At 38.3% G+C, this 26,586-nt stretch overlaps 1 protein-coding gene and 1 long non-coding RNA gene across 8 annotated transcripts in view; one reads left to right on the top strand and one right to left on the bottom strand.

Moving 5' to 3' along the window:
* TRMT9B (tRNA methyltransferase 9B (putative)) overlaps positions 1–26,586 on the top strand; it is a 117,357-nt gene that overhangs the window by 65,195 nt on the left and 25,576 nt on the right. For all 7 annotated transcript variants that reach the window (XM_083836194.1, XM_083836193.1, XM_083836195.1 and 4 more), the window contains one exon: positions 18,718–18,878. The gene's annotated coding sequence lies outside the window, so the exon portion shown is untranslated. The remainder of the gene's footprint in view (positions 1–18,717; positions 18,879–26,586) is intronic.
* LOC310899613 lies at positions 18,889–26,566 on the bottom strand. The gene is made up of 3 exons (XR_014584429.1): positions 26,443–26,566; positions 24,689–24,797; positions 18,889–20,783 (listed from the first exon to the last, which is right to left on the bottom strand). It is a non-coding gene; the product is annotated as an uncharacterized lncRNA (long non-coding RNA).

Here is a 26,586-nt window from a genome sequence, read left to right as displayed (position 1 = left end):
GATGAGACTAAATGCCAGGATCTCCTGAACACATACTTTTCTCAGCTGGGTGTTGAAAGGAACAATTAATGCGTGATACTTGCCTGGAAGAGGAAAAAATGCCTTCTGTGCCAAGTCTGATGTTTCCCATGACTGGAATGTTCTTGTTAAATACATTCCTTTAGCACCTCTTATTTTGGCTTTAAGAAGTTAATGTCTTTCTCCTGCCTGTATACTTAGAAAAAAAAAGGTGGTGATCCATTACTTGAAGAGTGATATCGGATGATAGTGTCTATAGATCAAGTCTAGTGAGTTCTTTTGAGGCTGTGTAGCAAGAATCAAGGTCACAGAAACACCGAGTTGCATCATTGGTTAACACTGACAATTTTTATGGCACAAAATGACAGTGCTGTTCAAGACTAATAGAGTCCCTTACAGGAGAGAAATAAAGAGAAGAAAAATAGTATATTTTTCAAATGCCTAAAACAAATGCACCGAAGTCCCTAGAAACTGCCTTTTTTGTCAGCAGAGTTTCCACCAACTGCCAATGTGTCTAATGAATGATTTTCTATTATGCACACCAAAGACTATGCTCCAGAGGTGTCCTTTTAATATTTATACAGAAATGAGTTCATTGTTTCCAAGGCAATTTCCTCTAAATCTCTGTTCAGTCTTCAGGGCCATGCCCTGTAGAATGCTTGGAAAACCTAGCAGCAAGTCTAAGTTCTCAGTGCCAGGAATCCTTTCTTGGGGAAAATCTGTCCTGCTTTAGGGAAAGATATAGTGCTCTCTTTTAGGGGTATAAAATGAGAAGAAAAAACAAGCAAACAAACAAACAAAAAGACACCAGATGTTGTAGGAATACAGAAAAAGTTCATTAAAATTTCTCAAGATAGAGAGAAACAATGTATTTTCACAGAATTGAATTTGAGAGGTGATACATTTATCTGTGAAGAGAAACAAACCATTCTGGATGAGGAAATTGAGATGTGAACTGAATTGGCAATTATTCCATGTCTGCTCAAGAATAAATAAATAAATAATGTATAAACATGCAATTAAAAAACTCCCTCCTGATTTGGGGCCAGTACTATGCTGCTCTCCAAAAGCTAATAGAATAACTGTTGTGGGAAGAGCACCAAGAAAGAAAGGACTGGCAAGTAGCCAGCTAACACATGTAGCATTTGTAGTGTTTGTGATGAAAGACTAAAACTGTCTTGTGGGCATTAATCCTAAAGCAGCTGTTACCTTGACAACTGCAGGTAATGGAAGGTTGTAGCGTTCATCTCTCCAAATTCACTTTTAACTACTAATAAAAAAATAGAACATCTTGTCTTTTAAATGGCTTAATGTAGCTTCCCAAAGATTTGCTCTTCAAGTGATTAATCTGTTTCTGTGAGTGACAGTTTTGCAAATACACTTCAGTTTGGGACACCTGACACGTAACAAGCTTGTAGGTTTTTCTCTGTGTTATGGACACATTCTGGCCATGCCTGCCTGGTCAGGTGTTTCATGGCATCTCCCATGCTGCATGGCAGTAATGTGACATGGCCATGCTGCCTGGGGTCCCGCTGGTAGAAGGCAACCTCAGCTAGCAGTGCAGTATTTGACAATGGCATAGTCATGTGAACAGTGCACCAAAAAGGATGTCACATTTTAAATTGCTCCTGTCTTGTACTCAGCAGTGGCTATTTCAATAACCTTTTTTACTGGCTATTGTAGGTCAGCATAGTCTGGCTGGTGAGCTGTTGCCTTTCCCTCAGAGGAGACAGCGAATAGCCATTTTGGCATTTCATGCTACCCTAAAAACTGACTGCTTCCTCCCATTCCTGCTGATCGCCCAGCCTGTGCAGGTTTCTGGCACTACTTGTGCAGGTGTGCAGCCTAACACAGGCTTGGATAACACCTTCATGCACCGTGAAAGAAGTCCCCAAATTGTAATTTGGGCCATGCCAATTGAGTAAATGTTTGTGCCTTACAAATGTTCTTGGTTGTTCTTAATGATGACAGGGCTTAAGTAAATATAATAGTAGAAGCTGATCCTTGAAGTAGTCTTCAATACTCCATGTTGGATTCCTGGGGAATTGAAGGTTAGCTATAATTTCCTACTGACATTGCAAACAAATATTTTCAGATATGTGGAAGTTTATAGTCAGTATATAGGCCCCTGAAAATGAACTGGACTTTCAAAGATCCTTAGGATTTCCGTGTGTTTTTTCAGTTCATTTGTTTACTGCAAAAGCAAAGGAAGCTTGGCAATAGACATTGGGTTTTGATAATGAACTCATAAAGGCAAGTTATACAAATAACCTTCTGGGCCTTTTAGTAGATGTTCCTTTGTGGAAAATATTTGTTAAATCATATATTTATTTCTATCACACTCTAATATATATTCTGATGTTTATCTTTTGTAGCAGAGGCGTTATGTTTTCATCAGATGTACATCCAGTTACTTAGCAATAGAATTCAATGTTTTCCATATTAATAGCATTGTTGGAAAGTGAGAACAGTCCTTTGACAGAGCTATTAAGGCAGCCCTGGAAGCTGCTGCTATTTTTATATATGAGAGATAAACAGAGAAAAGTTTAATATTGATACTGAGAGTTTTATTCTGATCCGTAGCACCTTATCTCTGGCTGCCGTGATATCTGGCATAGCCTCAGGGTATGAGCTCTACAGAGCTGTTCTCAGAATATTATGCAACCACTTGCTCAGTTCCGGTAATTCTGGCTTTTGTCCAGGATATATTAGCTTCTTAGGTTTTGTTGTATTTTGTGTGTGTATGTGCATGTATATTTAAATTTTTGTTGTAGAAAAACTTTGGCAATTCCCCTCTTTTTACCAACGTGAGAAAAATATTCAGGGTGTAGGCCTGTGAGATTAATAAAAAGCTCAAGTCTAATTCTTGGCAATGAAATGAAATTGTATAACTAAACACTACTGACATATTCACCAGTTTGCTTTGTTCCTCTAAGACTTTGTACAGCAGCAGAAAGGCTCTGATATCCTTTGTATATTTAATACCACAGCTGTTAATAGAAGAACACAATGCAGGGGGGTAGAGGGGGGGTATCCAAAATGACCAACCAAAAATCCAGCAATGTTTCAGGATGACCCTCAGAAGAATCAGCAGGGAAGCTGCTTCTCTCTGCCCTCCTCCTTCACTCAAGGGAGCATCTGCCTGCCACTCAGTAACTTTTACCTGGTCTTCCAGGTCTACTAGTGATCTGATTTGCTTTCTTTCCAGTAGATAGGATATTCTCACTAGATGGGTGATGCCAGCGTCTGTGGGGAGGAATAGAGAACCTGCACATATGCTGAATGTCAGCTTGAAGGCAAGTAGGACAGAAAACAGCAAGCTTTATCCTGTGTCATAGCAGGTGCTGACAAGGTTAATGCGTTACACACTGAGTTACACACAGTTATACACAATTAGTGATATTACATCACATCTTTAGATACAGAGCAACAGGGGTAAGATCTCTTCCTCTGCATTACAATCCAGTAGAATCTGTGTAACACTTAACAATTTCTTTTATAAGCAAAAGAATTGGGGAAGTAGTTACAGTATTCCCACTGGCCTTATTTCAAGATGGAAATAAAGAGAATTAGCATCACCTACTCTGTCAGGTCACTGCAGAAGGCTCTTTGGCACTCTAGCGAGAGCAGTTTGGTTGCCAGGAGACGATAAGTTAATTTTGGAAGGTAATGCCCTCTGAGCAAGTAATGCCATCGTTCTAGATCAGAGCAAAATCTAATGCTCTGTAGTCACAAGCTTGCCTTCTAAAAGGATTTGCCCCTCTGTCTTACTGGGAATAAGCAAAGTGTGCTGCTGAATTGTCTATTGCTAGCAAAATAAAATCCTGAACAGTAAAATCTTAGGGCATTGTTAAATACTCAGCATAAAATTAATGCTCCAGCAGGCTCATTGAGGTTAGGCCATCTGTTAACTATGCAGGTACATATGTCAAAAGACAGATTGCCAAAACTATGTCCCATGACCTTAAAATAAGAGGGAGACCAACAAAATGTTACAAGGACAAATTCAAGACAAGTCTTCAACTATGTGTGTAGCATTAATTTCACAATATGGGACATGGTAGCTAAAAGCTTTTGGGACACTAAATATTTACTGGTGCTGTTAAAATGACAGGCACATGGACTGCAATGGTCAACACATGATCAGCTCTGATGTTGAATGTTTTTGACTTACGTTTAAAAATTGCATAGAAAACATTTTGTAGGATGTATGTACTTCTTAGTTTGTCTGTAGACAAATTCTGTACCTTCTTACATGTTTTTAAGTATGAGTGGGAAAATTACATGATTTTATGATAGTCCTGAAAAGGAACAAAGTTGTTTGCCTGTGTGCATGTATTTCTTTTCCTTAATCACCTCTTATTACATTCTGTGCTATGATATGCAAAGTGGTAATAGAGGGAGATCTAGAGAAGATGTAAGTGATCACTTTTTTATAAGTACAGTGCTTTTCATCTGAAAGTTCACTGTAGACAGGAAGTACTCTTATGCAGATTTTACAGATGGGGAAACTGAGGCACAGACCAATTATCATGAGTTGACAAGTTACCTATCTCACAAGTGGCCTACTAATACAGCTCCCCTCCAGAGTATCAATCCACTGTTTCTACTGGCATTTTCTCCAGATGCTGGTGCATATATCAAATCCGAGATGTGGAAGGATTTCTGAAGTAAAAAGCCTTGCCACTTTCATGAGATGTAGAGAAGGGGAAGGATGAGGTTCAGTACCTCCTTGCTCTGCTCTGTTGAGCTATGCAATGTAGGAGAAGGAGACAGAAGAAGGAAAGAGCATGAGGATAATGGGAGAAAAGAATGGCAGGAAAAAAAAAAGGCAAAACAAAGATAAATAGAAACAGGAGAAGGGTTTTAAAAGGTAGAGAGGAAGAGACTATGAATTTGGGGGGTATTGGAACAAGCAAAAATTATCTTTTGAAATGGAACAGTAAGTCCAAAAACATTCTTTTTCTTGATTACCTGCAAGTGTTGCAGGAGAACAGAGACTAACTTCCTCCTCCTGCTTATCTGCATTCCATTTTTTTCCGTTTTATATATTGATGCTCTTAGCAAAAAACAATACCTTGTATTTCAGCCTTACTTTTAAGTTACCCCATTTTCTTAAAGTTTGCTAAAAGCCTAAGGCAACAAAATCTAAACCACAGTCTGCTTTTCATGTTATTCCTGCTTTTCTACAGTGTGACAAAGCTGCATATTTAAAAATACCTCTCAGAATATGTCTCTTCACCCAGCTACTTCACCCTTCTTTGTTAGTCTGCCCTGATACAATTTTTGTTCAAAATAAAATGGTTAGGGATTTCATTGGCAGTCTATAATTTCATATAATTTCATACTGTCTTTTCAGTCTGAAATGTGGGACAGAAATGGATCCATTGTTACTTGTAAATCAAAACATTATTAGCTGTGACAAGTTCATAAAGCAGTAGAAAAGCCTGAAATAAAATCCATAAGACTAAAAATCATCTTATCTATCTATTTATCTCTTTATTTATTTATTTAAATTCCAGCTATTGCTATTCTCTTCCAATGGGAAATCTTATAGAGTTTCTAGGGAAAACAAAACAAAACAAAACACACAAAACACACACACATACAGAAAAGAGTAGAATCAATAAGCCAATTTGGCAGAAAATCAGTGACCTTGGAGGTCACTGGACTAAATGGGAGTAAATTGGAAAAGTATTTTCATAACATAAAACTCAAAACGTAGTAGTAATTGTGGCAGTGATCATCTACAAATAAGAGTTTTCAGGTTGTCTGACTAAAGCCTAATAACATTGAATAGGAAAATGCAGGAAGGATGAGAGAAACAATGATGGCTGAAGGAGTCCTAATGTGCAGATCAGTGGAAACAGCATCCTGCATCAGCTACTATCTAAAGACCGTCAAAGGAGATGGTCTTCTAGGAAGAAAATCTCCTCCTCAAAAGCCATGCAAAGTGAACAATTGCCTAAAACAGACTATGGGACTTGCTGTGGGATGTAGGGGGAGAGAATGTATGGGTGACATGAAACATATGTTTTATGGCAATTGTAGGAATGTGTGAAACATCTTTGGGGTTGTTTAGGGTAAAGATTGAACGCGTGGGAAGGGAGTGCTCAAGGTGGGCTGCAGAAGAACAAATGTAGTAAATGGGAGGGAAAATGACATCTAATGGGACAGTCAAGTGGGCAGGTGCTCCGTAGGCATGTCTGACTGAGCCCTGGACTTGACCACCTCAGTCTGACCTAACTTCTCATCGATCTTACTGCGGACTGTCTCTTGTATGTGTGCGCTCTCTGTCCTGAGCCTGTGTGCACACACTAGGGAGCTGCATGCTGGACCAGCCAGCAAGTAGAAGGGGCCTGACTGCCAGCTGCTGGGGTGGCACCAGGACCAGCAGCTGGGGGAGACTGGGATCTGGGCCTCAGGAGATGCAGTCTGAGTGCCTCCAGCAGCAACCTCACATCTGGTGGGCTGGGATAGGAGACATCCCCTGCATCACGAAGCTTACTGGCTTCAGCTGCCTCTAGCAGCAACCACTACTGAATTGTTTTTGTTCCTACTGTGTTTCCTTAAGGGTAATAGACCACTCAATATTATCATCAGTGATACGCAAATCAATACTCATGAAACTAGCAGATATCACAATAATTAGTGTAAAACAGTATTAATTATTTTCTCAAGAGGGCTCTTCAAGAAAAATAAACATTTAATGCAACAAAACGCAAGATCATATAACTAGGCACAAACACTACTGACCTTCTCTAGACGATGACAGTGTGAAAAATAATAACACTTAAAAAGATGTAGTAGAAAAGCAATACAATGAATACTTCAATTCTGATGCTGTGGAAAAAAGACTACTAGTAGTTTTAGAGTAGTAAACTAGTGAGTAGGAATAGAGAGGTGATATGACTTCTGTGTGTGACATTTGTTACTTCCCACAAAGGAAAGAGGGATTTGAATTCTATGTAATGAGTCTTAGTCATGAACGCTTCTTCCTGAAGAGTAGTCATACTGGAGCACTTACATTCAGCCTTTCTTCTACCTACTTAATGTTGCTGAGTTATGTTATCTTAATATCCCGTTTCATCTGATCTACTGCACATACATTATTTTGTTTCTTTGCCACACATTTTTGCACATTTTCAAGTAGGTAAAGTCAACAACTCTGTCTGACAAGCAGGTAAAGCAATTGTAAACTGATAACAGAATTACAGTGTTTACACAGGGAAAAAGTAGTGAGGCCCCAGGGAAGAATTGCCAAAATTATTTGAAAATTAGAGAAAATGTCTTATAATAGAGTAATTAAGGAACTTAAAGTAACTGAAAGGTGACTTGATTATGGCACATAACTGCCAGGAAAATATCATCAGGTAGTAATACACTCTTCCAATCTAAAAAAAATAGCATCATAAAAGCCATGATCTATGAATGCAAACTAAGCAAAGCTGTAATCAGATGCACAATCACATTTCTACTAGCGTTGATGATAAACTGTTGGAACAATCTGGATGCTTCGTGAAGTATGAGACTTGTGAAACATGAGTAACTGGTCTTCCTAGAAAAGTAGAGACAGAATTATTTAGGTTGTGATTTACACAAAGGCAAGATCAGATTACTCCTTGTGGTGTCTTAAGACTATGTCAAAAAAGATTTCTAAGGGTGTTTTAAAGGTGAACTTACTTAGGAAAGCTGATAGAAGCTAAGCTTACATGAACCTCCAACAAGAGTTGATGACGGACTTAAAGGTAACTTACAAAGGATTTTGTTTTGAAATAGAGCTTGTCTCTTTTTTCTTTTTTTTTTTTTTTGGGTGGGGGGAGCTTTTAAATTGAGAATAGGGAATCACATGATAAGTGGTGTTACAAATTGTGCTCTGTATGAAACAATCTAATCCTAGGTTTCTGATACAGTCTCTTGGCTAGCACAGCTGTCATCAACTCTCACATTTGAACAGAAGCCCAGGGCTTGTGATACTATAACAAAATACTCATGATGTTCTGATGTTAAAGGGATATTAGCTAAACCGCTTCTTTCAGTTTTTCAGCTCTTTCCTTTCGACTCTAGTATCTCCATTATTTCTCCAACTGTTATGGACAAATCCAGCTGTCCGTGCCGTTCACAGAAAGCCAGTTTCTGAACCTCAAGTGCTGTAGATTTGCATTGCAGATGCAGTTTGCTTCTGCCAGATAATGACCCTTCCGAGCTAAAATAATTTTCAATCCTTACTTATATTTGATACAATTTCTACTACTGTTATTCAAAACATGTTTAGAAATATTGTTGATCTCAGTGTAAGGGTTGTGCAGTCTGAGAGAATTTTACCAAAATGTATCTTATTCTAATATACATTCTGTATATTAATCTATTTTAGAGAAATGTTGTAAACCTGACAAGTGTCAGGGAAGTCTCCAAATTCCAATCTGGTCATGGAACCATTAGTTTTATGCCAGCCAAGGACCTACGGTAGGGTAGGACTGAGTGATACCTCAGTTTAAATTGGCATTTGTCACCAACGCTTGCGGTGTCCGGAAGCATTCTATTCATTAAATTTCTCCTTGGAAGTCTGCTGAAAGTGAGCTCATTCGTTAAGCTGTTCACAAAAATCAAACATTATTCTGGGTTCTACTTGATGATTTTTGTATTTACAGGTATCATCAATATTATCACACATGAAAATTACAAACTTTCAGAGAAGCCTTGAGGATTTCAAGGATTTATGATGATTATCAAAGATTCTTAGGTACATCAATGAAAATAACTGAATCATTTTGCCAGTAAAGGAGCTGAAGACAATTAACTTTCTGTCAGCTGCAGTACAGAGAAACTGCTGTGCACTGGGTGTCTCTTGATAGTTTTTGTTATGGAATTCAGGGGCTTTTAAAGTGACAGCAGCTCAGCAATGTTTATTCATCTACAGTTCAGAACATGCATTTGTGTAAATTGTATTGGGTATTAAGGCAAAGGAAAAATACCTGTGGATCACACATAGAGACTTTTTCCCTCAGAAGGTAAATTCTTAATTAACCTCACAGATGGAATAGAAGCAGTGGAAGGTCTGACTCTAGCCCACTGGTCTCAGTGCAGTTCCTCCTGCTTTACAGTGGGATAGGTAGAGATTCAGGTGCTGTACGCACAGGAGCAATTCAAAGAAATCGAGACATTAGGCTTCATTTCTTCTCAGTACTTGGGGGCCTAAGGGAACCATGTGAGTATAACGAGAAGAAAGACCCTAGATAATTCTGAGGTGCTTGGATATCTCCATTCCAGAAGGTTTATTTGTTTTATTAAAGTAGATACAATATGTAATTTAGTTGATAATAGCGGCACTGAGCCCTGAAATTAAGCAGCAGGGCTAAGGGAGGGCTTTGAGGCAAAACATTTTTCACGCTTGTAAGTAGACATCAGAAACACCCTCTTCCTTTGAAATCTTTTAAGGATTGCCATCTAAAAGGGAATTTTATATAACTGTCTAGAATATTGGGTATTTTCAAAGCTCATGTGGGAGAATTGCAGTAATGTAAGAACCAGTAACTTTAAGATTCTTGTATTTGTAATTATTGTACAAGAATCACCTTTTCCCCTGAGCAGGCAGCAGTAATCATGATGCACCCTTTAGAAATAAATCAAAAGGTTTCTTAGTGAATATCACCTGCAGCAGTAGGTCTAATGATTCATTTTCACAATATTCTTACTGTCTTCTTGTAATATCATTTCTATTTTCCAGAACAGTGAAGATAAGTCATGGAGGAATTGTCCTCTAATCATGTGAACAGCCACTCACACAGCTGCTTAACAAGGATTTTAGCAGGAGGTGCTTATTCACTGTGACGTCTCACTCAATAAACAGGGATTCTGCAAAATGCACACACGTGAAAATCTTCGTGCACGTGGGTTGCTTCACTTGAACAGTGACTGTTATTCAACAGTTAGAGAGCCAAGATCACGACTGAAACTTTTTATTTCTTTAAAGTTGGTAGTTTTTTCCTCAGGGTGGGTAGTGGTGACTTCAGGAGTTTTGAACAGAGAGTACATCTAAACTTTCAAAGTTTAATTCTACTCCTTAATACCTCCAAGTACAAAAAGCAGCAAAGTACCTGTTGATCTATTTTGACTTTGGAATACAGTGTTTTTCGCTTTTCTCTGAGTGTGACCTTGTGTCCATATAGTAGGACTGCAATACGTTTATCAGGAGCGTAGAGTGATGTCTCAGAGAAGCAGTGGAAAGGAATTTGATGCTTCCTACCCACTTCTTGAATGAAGGCGTTCTGAAACCTACTATAGTGTTTCGTTTCAATCTGTGAGTTCCCTCCCTTTGACTGGGAGGCTTTTCTTGGATCAGTGGGAGGAAACACAGTACTGTGTGACATATACATTTCTGAGAGAGGTCGTGAGAGCCTACTATCTGTGTATGAATGTGTCTAGACAGAAGCTGAAATGGGACCTGAATCGCATAAGGTAGCCTGAGGCCTTTTTTTTTTTTTAAATCTATACATAAGAAACGTGTCAGTGACAGTAGGGAGTTGGGATGACATGATGCATTATAACTGACTGTTATTCATTGGCAGATTGGCTTGCTGTGTATCTGTGCAAGCACTTAAGCTGAGATAATTATCACAGGAATACAGCTGTTCTGCTTCGAGGTACAGCTCATCTGGAGCAGAGCAGATGCTTTCAGCTGGAGCAGAGCTTGAGCTGTGAGGTACAGCTGGATGCTAGCTGGCTCCATGCTAGTCAAACATCTTCTCAAAGCCAGGTATACTGGGAGGTGCAGCACAGAGACACAAAGATGTTTTTGAATGAGCTCAGCTTGGCTCCAGTGGAGACCCTGTTGCCCCTGGGTTTCTTTAAATTTTTAGAGACTGGAGAAAGTGCAGGTAAGGGACTAGGTGAGCACTGAGGCTCTAATACACAGCTGTTATATGTTTTCCTTGCTGCTTGTCTTGAGCATTGCCAAGTTTTCTTCAGGACTTTCACTAAACCTCTAGGGTATGTTATTAAAAACAAAAACAAACAAACAAAAAAACAAACAAAAAAAAACAACTGATAATAACCTGTTAGTAACTCCCAGCCAAATTCCAAAGGGAGAGAACCATAGGATTTCTTAAAATCAAAATAGTGCACAGAGAACAGGATGAAATATTGTAAAAAGCCTTTTGAATACTATAAAGAACTTTCAGATATAATCCACAGCCAGACTGGCATCTTTCCTGCTATGACATATTTTCATAAAAGAATTGAATTGTAGTCTTCATTGCTAGCAAGATTCCAGCAGATCATCAGTTGCCAGGAAACAGGAATGTATAGCTCATACCTGAGGTATGGTATAGATATTGAGACCTAGCTCCTCATAACCTTCTGTATTTATAGCTTTCTTTACCTCATCATTCTCTGAGTTTCAGAGGATTTGGGGGTACAGCCTGTTGAGACCCTTCCCCTCAGTTTCAGAAACAGTTGCTGTATTTATTTAGTAATTGAAGAGTTATATCAAGAAGAATTCATTCATGAAGAATTATATCAAGAAATTTTGGGTGTCCCTAAATAAGGCCATCCTGCTTGATGCTGGTATGCAAAGACATGAAATATTGCAATTAAAATCTTCCTCATTGCTTCACTCCTGTGAAAATATAGGCTATCAAGGAAAATTAGTCAGATTAGGAATTCTAACTGTTTTGGTTGAGACAAGGCAAGGAAAATATTGGCTTGAATGGCAGATGATAAATAAGTTACGATTTTCTCTTCTGTTTAAGGAAAAATAAAACATTACTCCCATTAGCCTGTCAGTTCCAGGTTAGTCTCATAGAAAGATTCAAGGACTTCCATTTCTTCTGCAGTTAATTACATATTTATGTTCAAATCTGTTGGAAATTAAGAAAAAAACTAAAAAGCAAAAGGATTTATCAGAAATGTCAGTTTCTGCTCAGAGCAGCTTCATCACAGTTCTTAGAATTAGATTACTCTCTTGCATGCCAAATCAATCAGGAAAGCTTGAACAAAAATTCAAAATGATTTTGAAAAGATTTTTCATTTGAATTAGCCAGCAAGATTCTTTAAATAGCAAACCCCACTCTATGGTTTTTCTGAACTTCTTTTCATGGAACCCAATTATGTTAGATTTAAATAGGCTTCATACAATAGCTTTCTACTTTTTGAAGTACTACCAGACCAGTCAGAAACAGACAGTATAATTAGCATTTCTTATTCCCTGGACACTTAGTAAGGCTGTTACTAACTTTGATAACATCATGGAGAATGACTCAGGTACAATGTTAGATAATTTTCCATTGTAATTATATGCATAATTTGTAGCATAAAATAAGGTAGATAATTAATGCTTTCTATTTGATTTAAATATTTTAATATTATTAACCCTTTCAAATACTGTTACAGAAATTACAAAAATTAGACTAAATTGTAGAACTCAAATGGCTGGATATCAATTGTAAAAAGGTGTATCTTTAGCTAAGAAGCTCTGGTCAACTTTAAGGAAGGGGAATTTTATGTAACAGGGCAAGACAAGAAATTTAGACTAATCCACTGGCAGAGAGTGGTGTGAAATCAAGACAATGTCAAATCAAGGCAATGTCCCTTAACAAATTGACTGGCTAAGAATACAGAGGGGTTGCTTCCTTGAAACAGATGTAGATGTCACAGTGCTCAGCATTGAAAGTCCCACTCTTTCAGACATTCATCTATCTGATGGCATTAATAGTCCAGCCTCTGCCAAAGCTCATACATATGGTGAGATTTAAGCACATGAGAATGGCATTTGTAGAAGATAGCACACATTAATTGTCTTCAGCTAGCCACTGGAGGATTTGAATTAAGGGTTGTGTGGTTTCAGAAAAAGATTCTACCTTTCCCCAGGAGTTAGTTCTCCAAATATGAACTATTTGGCACTTTATCTGCATGCAACTCCTGGAAAAGCCTAATTCCTTTAAAAAAATCAGAAATTTGGGGATTCAATAAAACTGATTTTCAGTGCTCTTCTTGGCCTAGGGAGCTGTAAAGAAAGTGTTGTGGATGTCTGTAGAGCCTTCTGAGACTCAGCACAAAGTTACCTAAATGAGGATTTAAGTGAGCTAACTCGTGTTGCATGTGGTATACCTCTAAATGTAGATCTCTTTGGTAAGTCAGTTAAGACCCCTGTATTGAAATTCCACTCAAGACGGTGAGCAAAGAGGTTAGATACTGATGTCAGAGCCATTATGGACTTGCAAATATATCAACAGGCAGGCAAGGCAAAAACAAATGACTTGGATCCCAACGGCAGTGACCGTTCCTGAAATTGCAGCTTTGTGCATTTGGGGTAGGAGGCAGAGGCTGAAAAAGCATCCTGAAACTGTAGAACAAGAGGTTATCCCTCGGAAACCATGAGAAGGAGGGGAAGTTAGAACAGTCAGAGCCTGAAACCAGGCATTTTTACTAACAACTGCAACTGAAATTTCTTCTGTTTCCAGAAATGTTTCTGAAAACTCCTAAAGAAGTGTGGGAACTTGCTAAAAGTTGCGAAAACTCACACACTGTTTTCTTGTTTTTCACTGATGCCTTTATATTTAATGAACATAGCTGCCTACGTTGAAATTACTCTTGCATTTTCAGATAGCTTTATAGGTGCTTTTTTTAGGTGCTTTTTTTTTTTATAGGTGCTTTTTTTAATCTTTCTCATTAAACTGCTTTGAACAATAATGACCAAAGAATGTGATATTTCCCCAGATACCTCTTCTTCATAAACAGAAAAATCTGTTGGTCACATTTTTTCCGTTCCAAAAAAAAAATGGGGTAAACTTGCTACACAAACAGTAATGACAGCAAAGACTGTCAGGTCAGGCAGAAGCATCCTTCTTATGGACTAGAAAAATAACCTCCTATGTCTAGCCGTTATGGTTGTTAGATCTTCTTATTTCAGATGGTCCTTGATAAGAAGTATATATGTACTGCCATAAGTTTTTCTTAAGGAGCAGAGCCAGCTCTTCTGGATCTTTAAGAAGGCATATTTTACAAAGGCATATATTTTATTTTATCTTAAGGTTCTAAAAGGATTTCTGTTGATCTGAGGGACGAATCAGTCAGAGATAACAAGGAGCGCCTTCATGTGTTACTATAAATGGTTTATGAACCTCAGGTTTTCATGGCACATTAAAAATTCATATGAACATTAAATTTAAAATGTAAGTATCTGAACTAGCTAAAAACACTTCTTAAAGCTTGTAAACAGGCAGATATATATCTCTATACCCAGCAAGGGAGACTTGGGACTTGTGTCCAGATCATCAGGTGTATTATATAGTCAACTCGGAGTCTAAATTTGGTCCTTGGATAAATACCTTGATCTCTCCTTTTAATCATCCAAAGACAGAACATGCCAGCAATTTATGTTCACTCTCAAATAGCTTGCTTTTGCCCAACTTACTTACACTAAATTTCTTCAGGCAGGTTTGGACTGGTAGCCAGTAACAAGTTACGTCAACTAGAAAGCACTACTCAATATTAGTGGTAGTGAAATTGGACTTTGCATTTCCTCTTTGCTATCTTCCAGGTTTTGAAAGAAGTATCACACAGTTGTCTTGCCCTTGATCATCTCTTTTAGTCAAATAACATTATTTTGGTGGGGCTATATTCCTCTTACCTGACCAGGCTGCTGAGTGTTATGCACGTGCTCCAGTTTAGTCCGGTAAATTAGCCTTTTAGCAGACAGCATTAGGTGATCCTGGAAGGCAAGTCGTCCCAACTTTTTTAGAACGGAACTAACTGCCTTGTGGAGCTGTCTGTCTGTCTGTTTCTTTATCTCTTTTCTGTCTATAAGACAACCATAAGTTGCTTTAGGTACCAAGTGAAGAGAGACGAATCCATGAGAGATATCTTTTTTTTTTTTTCACTGAGAAATAGAATGAGAATTTATAAAGTCCTTCTTTTGTATATTAACAAAATGTTGGTAATTAAACTGCTAGGGAAAGAATCTGCGAGTATTCTCTTAAAATTTCAGTAAGTTAAAGTTATTGACAATAGAACTAGACAGAGGGCTCCATTCATCGTTTAAAACTTCTATCAAGATGGCAAATCAAATATCTTTTGATATGTGCTTATTGGATTTAGTTTGCTGAAGTCACTTCTCTGAAGTTCCTGGAATGAGAAGGCTAATAAACTGAAATGCTTTGATGTTGCCAAAAGGAACAGCTCTTTAAGCATTAGCCTTGAGAATTTGTGTGGGATGGAATAAAAGACAAAGGGTTATATTTTCTTCATTGTATTTAAATTAGGAATTCTAGGGAGAGAGTCTTCCAATAAAGAGGTGTTACAGTTTTGAAAAGCTGAGAGAAAGAAAAATGAAAATATTTACAAACAAGGCTTTCTTACAAAAAAGAGAAAGCAGTAATTGATATATGTGTAATATAAATATATATGTTTCAAATGCTCTCTGACAGACTTTGTACAAAATGTCAAATATTCAAAGATTTTTAAATTATTTGTTTGCCTGATTCCAGGTGGTAAGGAGTTGCTCCTTGTTGCAGAATTTAGCATGATCATCACAAGTATGTGCATAGGTAGAAACGAATGCACCCAGTTCTGTAATATAATTTTATACTTCATGGCTTGTCCTTGGCTGCCTGCTGATTTAAGGCATCCTCTGCTGTGAAGGTACGACTTGTGTAAGAAGATGCAGACAGATGGCGGTGTCAGATATTGTGCCTTGGAGAAGGTGCTGTGGGTGTTACAGGACTGGTAGTTCTCCTCCTAGCTGATGAACTTGTGCTTTTCCTCTGTCGTCTTCCTCTCCATGGAGCCCTGTTATCTCTGGCAGGAGGCTTGGTTAGATATGAGCACTTTCACTTACTTTTCCTTTATGGAAGCAAGGGTAATCAGTGAAGCAACACAACAGTGGCATATTACTGGCCAAACAGTGACCAGGTGGATAAAACTTCCCAGCAGCTGAAATCAAAATTTGCTGGCTGTATCTTCCATTATGAAAATGTTATAAAGGCTACAGTGTTGATTAGAAGGGCATCTCCATGAGTGAAAATCTCGTCCCTATCTCTCCTTATCTTTCATATCCTACAAAATTGGCAGTCTTGATCTGAGAATGGCACTGCTCTCTGGCAATCAGTAATCACCTATCAGGATAATGGTCACTAAGAGCAGAAAATGTTGCATGAAGAATATGCCCACCATCCTCAAACAAGCATTTGTGTTTCAGACCAATAATATTCTCCCTGAGTGAAGCAATTACTTTCAAAACTTGCTACATCTTCTACTCAGAGCCCTGAAAATCCTCAGAAGTAAAACAGAAAACAGAAAACTCCTGGGGCGTGGAGGTGTAGTGAAGAAACCTGTTTCCATTTCCTTGTGACTATTCACCTCAGAAATAAGCTGCCTTCATTCAGACCAACCCATCAGTCATTTTTGATCATAGGATGATCCTATGATCTTGACAACTAGTCTCCTGAAAGGTTCGTTTGCACGCTCTTCCTCCACAAGAGACCCACTTTGTTGCAAGACTCCTGAATAAGGTCACCCAGGCTCGTGGAAAGGCTTTAGAATCTTTAGGATATGTTTAAGAGGGGTGACACACCAAACTTTCCAGTCGTAGTGTTGAATCCAGCTGCTACATCAAGTGGACAATTGGGCTGGGGTGTCCACTAAACTCATCTCCAGCATCAGTTATGAGATTGGGGTGCAAGGGCACAGCAAAATAGGCAAGGCAGAATCATGGGACTTTGACAGATGCTATACCCCTCCTACTAATCATGTGCTTCAGAGGTGGTTCAGATGCTTAGATGATGAGTACAGGTTGAGAATCTGTTTAGAACAGGAAAACAGTGAAATGAACAAGCAAGGCAGGTATAAAAAACAGAAACATTTTATTTCCAACAATACCAAACAGAAACTAGGCAAAATATCATGTCTCTGGGAGAAGAGCACTGATAATTTCTGATGAATATTTCCACTATTATAAATGAACAAAGGCTTTAAAGAAAACTGTGCAGTAATACAAGTGAACTAATAATGCTGCAGTAGAGATGGCTACAATTGTGTTAAAACCCAACAAAAAACACGCTTCCACAAGTATTTAAATTTATATGTATATATGTATATATATATGTTCAGTATATGTAGTATACTGAACAAAGCAAGTCAAGTTTCTAGTTGGGTGTAAGCATTTATTAAGGCAGTGGAAAAATCTCAATGGGCACCTTACATTAGTAGCATGTGCAAACTTGGGGATGGAGTCTGTTCTTGCAATTCTTACCCTGAATCAACAACAACAACAAAAAAAAAACACTTTTTTTTTTTTTCTGGAAAGGATAGGGCTCATAAATCTAAGCATTCCTATATTTTGTCATCTGATCTGTTTTCTGAACTCTAGCTGAATGAATCTGAGTAGATCTCATATTCACTAAAGAGATCTTAGACACTCAACTGAAGATAGTAAGGCTCAGTCCGGTGGTTTAGTCCGGTCTAAGTTTAGTGGTCTAACTTTAATGCCATTTGTGATGACCTTGTGGATCCTGCCAGGCACCCACGGGCTGCTGCTGTACAGTTCCTGCATTGTATTTTCCAGGCTTGTGGGGATATTTCAGGTACACAGGTCCCACTGTGTAGCCACCTACACAGAGATTTCTTAATCTGTGAGGAAATACTTGTAATGCAATTTGTGTAACTAAACATATCGTCAAACAGATGGCTTGGCATCATCAATATGTCTGATTTAGGGGGAACGGTATAGTTGTCCAAGTGTTAGAGCAGGGATGTGCTTATCAGGTTCTAAAAAACTTCACTGTGGGTGCAGAACTAGTGCACAGCCACACGGCAGGTATGACTGCCAGTAGTTAAACTGGTAGAAGCAAACCAAACACTTTTTGTGTAAGCATATCCGGAGGAGGTAAGTGTTGCATTCCGCTAGTAAGACAGTGATGAAATAGCTGTGAGGATAGTGAATGATACATGATCATAATGGTATACAAACAGAAACACACTTTCTATCTGTAGAAAAAAGGAAACTGGAATGTTCTTCTTGCTATGCTGTTCTTCTATGCACAAAGCAATGTCTTTAATCCACCTCCATTTTCTCCACCTGGCTTTCAGCTAACTCATTGCTTTCCGTAAGTGAGCAGCTTTCAGAGCTTTTCACCTCTCTTTAAGGCCATTAGCAATTGCCTCAGTAGTATCTGCTGCATCTGGAAAGAAAATTCTATTTTATAACAAGACTTACACGGCTTTAGTTTGTGTGGGGTGGGCATGCCTAAGCTCAAACTGAATCAGAGAAGTTACTGCTACTGGAAACAGGGCATAGGAATCTTTTCGAGTAAATGGGACCTAGCTCTACATCTACACTGGCAATGAAGAAAATAAATAAAATCAGGGACCTGGGCTCAACTACTATGCTCCAATTGTACAAACTGTTTAGCTGTTAGCATACTTTCTGCAATATTTTGGTGCATACTGGTTAGGATTTCATAGAATCATCATAGGATCGTTAGGGTTGGAATGTAGCATAGCAGACCACAGTCCTCTAACTTCTGTCCCTCCTGGTTACAGATCAGTCATTTCCCTTCAGATCTTTCTCACAATTCCTGTCAAAATATAGAGGTGCTAACCTAAAGCGTCCTAGTGCCCAAGAAAAATATTTTAAACATCGGTTTGGTTCAAAGATTTTTGGGGGACTACATTTTAACCACATCTTTCTTTTCCTCATGCCAGGTGCCTTTCTTGTCAATGGTCATTCTCTCCAGGCCTAGAAGCTCCAAGTGAGATCCACAGAGAATCATGTTAACTTCCCCTCCTGTCCGGTGGCATTGAGTGTGACAACATTTTGCTTCCAAAAGAGACATCTGAAAGTCCTTAGAAAGTGAGCTGTATGGGTAAGTATAAAATGGCTGACAATTTGAAAGCCTGTTAAAATTCTATTATGCATTTTGGGGGATCTTGCTGGTATTATGAACTAACAGAGACACGGGAAAGTGAACTTATAACTTTAGTAAAATAAAGAAGGTAAATTTTCAAGGTCCCTATCTAGATATAGACTGGGGTGTGTTATCATGGTGCTTACACATGGAATATACACACAGGAAGTTAACACAATACTTCTTTCCTAGCTGTCATGCAGTTTGGACAGAAGGGTCTAACTGGGGTGTGTTGTGTATATTTTCTGCTTCTTGATGATCAGAAGGAATTCAGTGAGACTAACCCCCCTACCACCACTGAAATACATTGATGTATGGGAAAACAGAGCCTAATGCACTGGGCTGAGATGAGCATTTTGGTTTCTTTGTTCCTGACAGTGATAGGATGGGAAGGATAGGAGTCCCAGTGAGTAAGAAGAAAAGAAAGAGGACTCGACACTTCCAGGAAAGTAGTTCTGCTGGGAGCTAAGGGCAGCAGAAGTAGCTAAGGTGTCTGTCATATTTGTAGTACTTCTGGTAGAGAGTTCAGTAGTGAAAGACAGTATTTAAGGCCCAGCGTATTATGAACACTGAAAAAGATGCACATGGTCTTTGTGTAATGGATCTTGGTGTACTGTGAACATTGGGATGCTGTGAAGATGACATCTTTCAGTAGCGTCCACTGTGTAGCTGCATGTTGCTACTACCAGCATGACATATTTGCTCTGGCTCTTCGTGGTGCATGATCCATTGCATGGAGGGGCTGATGGGATGTGCGCTCGTTCCTTGTTCTAAGAACACCTGAAGCTTTTGCACAGCTGTACAGATATTTGTAATGCTTTCATTGAGGTCTTCCCATTTCAGCATGTAAGCAGTGCCATAATCATGGGAGGAAAGCAGTACTTCCAGAAGTCTCTGCATAAGCACCAGTTCTGGGTTCTGGATGATACCTGGCTAGGCAGGCACAAACTGCTGCGGGCACTCCTCAACTCCAAAATTACATGAACCCAAAACAAATACTGTATGTCATCTCTGCTGGCAATAGATGTGCAGCTCTAGAAAACTAAATCAAGCCCTAAATGACTGTGGAACTGCACTGGAGATCAGGTCTGTTGTTATTGTAGACTTAAAATGACCAGTTTCAAAAGATAGATGCAGCACAATACAGTCAGCAATATCTACTGAGTGCACAGTGTAATCCTGCTAGAGTTAATTATGGTGTCTCCTTAAAACCTCAGTGATTTTAATACGTATTGGCTAAAATAATTCTGTAGAACAATTTCCAAATCCATCATGGATGAACTAGCATTTGTTAGTCATACGTGATATTTTCTTAAGGAGGAGAAAATCTGCTTTTCAAAACAATAGAACTATTCTTGAGTGCTTGTAAAAAAGCTATTTGCTTTTTGCAGACAGAATTTTCTTAAAATTGGCCCAGACAGAAGGTCTGTCTATCCCACAAAAATTTTCATAGTCTATGTAAAATCCTTCCAAATTTAGGAAAAGTCTTATATTCATATATGGATATCCAACCTTAAAGTTTATGTACAGTAAAAGAAAAGACAAATGAGTTCTGAGAAAAAAAAAGTGTAAGTCCTTCTTATATTGTTGCCTTGAATCTTGTTGCCATTGCATTAACATTAAGAGGCATGTTTGCAGCTTTTATCCATAAGATTCAAATGGTTGATAATGTAAGTTATTTAATTTCTATCAAAAAATTCTTATATTTTCCTGTTGGAGTGGCACCATGAAGACTGAAGAATTACATCCTAGGCAGTAAGGAGGCAAGTTCTTTTGCACACAGCAGCAGGGGATTACTTCATGTACCAGGCTGGAGTGGTGATCCATTGTGGCTAATATCATTCTCATAATCACCGCAATTTTCTAAATGAAGCAGAAGTAGTAATACAGCTACAGTTAGTGTGATGTCACAGACAACACAGAAAACCTGCTTTAGTTTAATCTTAGGAATTTGTTTGCCTTGTCTGGTCAGTTTTACCAAAGATTGTTTCATAATTTACACTAAACAACTCCAGTGTTTGCTACCAAATAATTTTTAAGACAAGCATCCACTGTTTGCTTTTTGCTTGGTGGATAGTAAAACAAGAACAGACAAATTAGGTAACTGATAAAACACCTTCTTTGTTCCCAGTGGTGTATTTGAACAATAACATTCCTCATAAATGCCATAGTGACAGCTTACCAGAAAAGACTTTATTTCTGTCCTGTATAATAGATGCTGGTTTTAAGCAACATTCAAAAACACTTGTTGATGGTTCTGTTTCTGCAGTGTTTCAATCTTCCTCAATATACTAAAACCACACGGCAGCTGAGCCACATACACGTATTTCCAAAATGCGAGCATCATGGGCCACACTGTATGTGAAATTGATAGCAGTCATTGTATCTTTCAAACCCAGTAACTCAGTTGTCAAAAGACCCAGATGTATTTTGTTCAAATTCTAACTAGATTTGTAATGCACCTGGTAACCTTTCAGAAACACAGAAATTTTACTTCTGCCAAAATGAGCATTAAGAATACTAATATAGGTCAAGCAGTTTGCTGTTGGTATGAGCAACAGCATAAGTAACCCATAATTTGCATCCAAAATGAAAAATGAGTAGCTGCCGTTGTATGATTTAAGACTCTCTAAATAAAAAAGAAAGTAATAAGGAAATACAAAAAAAAAAGGTTATTGAAAAGACAAAAAAAAGGAACATTACAGCTGAGTTGCTTTTCTTGCTTAGCTGTGATACTGAGACAAGAGAGCAACTGCGGAGGTGAGTGGAGTCTTACATAAAGCACTGGAAAACCTGCAAGTCCTGAGCAGAACAAAGATCCCCTAAATCTCTCTGTAAGCTTAATCAGCAGAGAATACAAAATCTGGTTTCCCGCATCTACTGGGATATCCAGTCAAAAGATTGGCAAGACCCTGTTAATTAAGGTTGTAGAGTAAAATTTGCCACCATACGTACCGTTTTTTTTCTCTGAATGGTGTTTACCCTTTGTTCTAGTCTGCTTAAGTTGTTTCTAGGCTGAAAAGCTAAAACAGTCTGGGATGGAGGTCAGCATCTAGAACATTAAGTTGAGTTCTGGGGCTTTTTCATGAACTTTTTCTGTGTTTGGGGACAAATAATTTGATCTCCTGTGACATGATGATTGTTAATATATTAATGCAGGAAGCAGAGTTTGTTTTCCAAAGAATAGTAGGAGCATTAGAGGCCTGCAACTTCCCTGACCCAGGAAAGGACAAGGATCTGCATCTACTACAGAAGTGCACTTTTCGCTCTCTGTTTGCCTTCTTTTACCTTTATTTTTCTCTGGAACTGAATTTCAGTTCATACTTGAACATTCAGTGAAGTGCATTTTTATTATATGCTTCAATTCAGATCAAAATGTCAAAACACTACAGGAAAGTAATCTTTATTCTTAGCCACACAAATGCAAATGCTTGAAAAGGCTGTCCTTGTGAAATGTCACTTTTTGCAGAGGCAAGGAATTTAAGCAGAGTGTTTTGTCTTGTAAAGAGACTGCCATTGAATAGTAATTAGTCCTTATAAGGTAAATAAATCCAACTCTTCTTCCCTGCCTGCCAAGTAGGATTTTATTGCTTCAGGATATTGGAATGCAGCTCAGTGTCTGACAACATGCCACCCCAACATCTATGGTGTGGGGACGTCAGCAGTCCTGAAACACTTGTGTTCATCTGTGTCCAGCATAGTTAGGCACAAAATTATTTCATGTTGTTTCTGATTGGCGTTGTTATTTTATTAACAAATTCTCTGTCCCTTTGATACCACACACACACATATATATACACAAAACAAAAACAAAGAGACAAAAAAACACCAGAAAACCCACCCAAACTTCTCAAACTTCTGCTGCTGAAAACTGACATTACAAAACAAGGGAGAGGAAGGATGATACCAAAACAAAATTCAACAAAAAACATGCATCGAAGCAGATGTTCTCAATATGATTGATAAAAAAATTTATTTTCTGTGTTCATTGTTCTTCCAAAATTTTGACTTAACTAGTTCTATAATTGGTTTAAGTCAAAGCTACAATATGTATGCAGTACAACTTATCGGTGCGTAGATTTTGCACATCCTTACTGTCACTTGGCAATGTTTTCAGCTGATATCAGCGTATTTGATCTATTTATGGATTTGAGGTCTGGAACTGTGCTTCCTGGAAAATACTTAGTAGGTCTTCTTGGGTAAGATAGGACACAGGAAGTGAGGAACTGGCACCTTAAGGAACACTGCATTGTTATGTGTATTTCTTGGATCTACTGTTGCCTTTCATATTAATTTTTTGATTAGTCTCTCTGTAACACCTTTGCAGTTGTATCTTACATCAGTCTCTGAATGTGAAACAAGAAAGGAAATTCTCTTGTGGTCAGTTCTGCTTGCTTTACCTCTTGCAACATCTATATTGAAATCACAAAGACTCGTGCTAGTAAGGTGAACATGAGCTGGCCTGTAAAGCTTGGTTATAATACTTAAGTATTAAATAATGGTACTTAGCACTTATGCAACTTAATGCTTGATAATCTTCAAAGCACTTTACAAATCTTAACTAGTTAATACCCACAGCAACTCTGTGTGGTACGTTATGAAGGCCACACATTGAAAATCTCCCACAATATGAGCTTGCCTGCATACTAAGTATATGTGAAAAAATATCTGCATAGTTATGTCCCTGAAGTCATGAGTGTTTAATTTTACTGGGCTGTAACACAGTTACATGCTCTGCTTTCAATAAATTAGTTCTGCTTTCTTATACTCTGCATTGTGACCCAGCACACAGTATTGCCACAAATTTAATGATATTATTATTATTAAAACTCCTGGAAGCAAACAAGCAGAGAGTCATAATTTTTATCCAAGATATCAAGTTTCTAGTGCTAATGATTGCAAAGAAAACTCACGGGAAAGGGCCAGGAAGCCTCTAAATACTGATGCTCTCAGGACAGTAAGTACCATTTCTGAAAATGTGAGTCTTGTGTTATCGGGATTGACTGGCAAACTTATGCTTATTTTAAAGCTTAAGGGAACTTAAGGCTTCAGAGACTCCTCTTCATTTAGGAAACAGTATACTTTACTAGAACAAATTTTCTTTTAATTTTCGTATGCAAGATAAAGAATATTGGATCGTTATTGCTTTAGTTTCTTTCAGGCCAAAAATTTCCAGTGAAGTGGAAATACTGCTTTTACTCCGCAGCAATAATGCTAACTTACTACATCTGATAATATCACAAATGCCATTGGTTCCAGTCTTCGTTAGATCTACTGGAAAACTCTTTTAAACAACATTACGATTTGAAGATAACATTATAATTTTGTGTGAAGGCCAAATACACCTGCCAAAGGTGTAAGTTATTAGCTTGTGGCTGCATGTCAAGTATCTCAATTAAAAGTAAGCCTCTGAAAAGTGAAAAGCCTTTGTAATGCCTAGCACAGAAAGGAAACAATGGCTTTCATTGTCAAGGCCTAATGGCAAGAGAGCCAGATATCAACTGATTATCAATATAGCTGTCAACTGACTATTTGTTGATATCAACATCTTGTCACAAATTAAAACAAAAGTTCAGCAATTTGTCAGGATGTCTACTGAGTCAATGTGACATTATTTATAAATACAGTGTGATCCTTCCCCTCAAAGACAGCAGGGAGCTGAATGCCTTCCTTTTGCTTTCATCTACAACTGTCTCTGTCTGTAAAGCTGGTAATTTGAGAGCTGGTACCTTGGAAGAAAGCAGTTCTATGATAATGTGTAGACTGACCTCAATTCCTTATTTTCCTTCTGCTCCAGCCTGTAAACTTTTATTTGTTTTCCACTCTGTTTCTTCCTCCCTCTGTTCTCCTTCCTTTTGTCTTCATTTCTTTTTCTGCCTTTGGAGAAAAATGACAAGTAACCTTTGAAGGAATAATTAGCAATCTCTGAGACCCCAAGTAAAAATTGTTGCCTGATTCTCTAGTAAAGTGCTTAACTAAGGGTAAGACTTTCAGGCAGATGAGGCAAAGAGACATTTCCACATGAGAGATGACAAGGGATGAGCAGAAAAGAGACCCTAGAAAGCAAAGGAATAAATGGATGGAACACAGGAGGAGGCCTAATTAGCCAGTCTCACATGCTTGCCACTACATATTTTCAAATGCTCCAAATGGAGCCTGGTGTTCTGCAGACAAGCTCATAATTAAGTACAGAGTTGCAATGCACATGCACAAGAGGTCTGAATTAAGGTTTTGTGGGTAGCCTTCTGGCTTTCCTGACCTTTGGCCACTTAATTTAGTGACCTAAATCTTTTTTAATATAGAAAAAAATGATTTTGATGAGATCTTGTAACTGTTTAGGGAGGAGGGGTTGTTAAGGAGTACAATTTCTTGTACAATTATAGATGCCTACTACTTCGAAGGAAAAAGTATTCTATTTTTATTCCGCATATATTTGTGTACTATGCTGAGTCCATAATACCTGTGTGCTTCTTTTTCTTTTTTTTTTTTCTTTTTTTTTTCCTAAAGTGCATTAAGCTACATGACTAACATCTAATTCAAATGCATCAGAAGCAGGAAGTCTGCCAGAGAGTCTATAGGACCAGCAGATAATCATGGTTTTAAAGAGTGCCCAGAAAAGATAAGATCCTGAGGGGAAAGGATGCATGAATTCACTATGGAGGAGTTTTAGGAAAGTCTACATCAGAATCTTTTTCTAAGAGGCAGTTTTTTTCAGACCGAAGAGGTTTTAAAACCAGTAAATAATTATGTCAATATATTACATGGACCAAATTGTATTCACACTTGAGGAATTTTTAGGAAACTTGGGCATGAATTTACTGGAGGTACTGAACTATGTGGCCTTTTCCTGAAATCAGCTGTGGTACCTGAAAGCAGAAATACAACAAATATGATGGCATCTTGCAAAAAGGGCCTCTGAGGGAACTGGGGAATGGCAGACCCTAATTTGTCCATACCAGTCAGTTTAGCTGACACTGCATTACAGGATAACATTAGCAGGCATGGAACAACAGGGTGCAAGTCAACACAATCTTTGTAAAGGACAGTCATGCCTTATAAATCAGTCAAAGCTCTTTGGAGGAGTTAAGTAGGTTAACTGTGATTTAGCTGATTGCCCTGACTGTTGAATATCTTAATAACAGAGACCATGAACTTAAAGGTTTCTCTGTGGCTTTGGTATATTGAATAGAATATTAGCTTCATATGTCTTCAGTGTAGTTTTTCTCAGCTTTTTCTTATACTCTTCAACTGCTAGTGTTGTTTTCTGGTTCAGGTGGGCTTGTCAAAATAAAATAATACTTCAGTGCCTTCGGTACTTGGTGTGGTGCTGCGCCATGTACCCTGCCTGTAAGAGTGGCTCATATTATTTTTGTGCTCCTCTCTCTATATTCATCCGTAACCTCTTATACAGAAATGATAAGTTCCCGGGACAGGTCTAGCTGTTTGCCTTGTAGTATTAAAACTATTGGGATGCTGGGCACGGGGCTGGATGTGGCTAAATATCTGAAAGTATGGAACCAACCTGCCATTTTTCAACTCCTGGAACAGGCGTCGGTGCCGGGAGAGACTCTCGGGATGGGAAAACCTTGAGGGCACTCGGAAAGGTTACCCCGAGCTTAACCTTTACCCCAGCAAGGGCTGATGGCTGTTATCCCCGGGCGGCTTC

Source organism: Anser anser (assembly GCF_964211835.1).
Source record: "Anser anser genome assembly, chromosome: 4".
Taxonomy (NCBI): domain Eukaryota; kingdom Metazoa; phylum Chordata; class Aves; order Anseriformes; family Anatidae; genus Anser; species Anser anser.
This window is presented reverse-complemented; position numbering and strand designations above follow the sequence as displayed.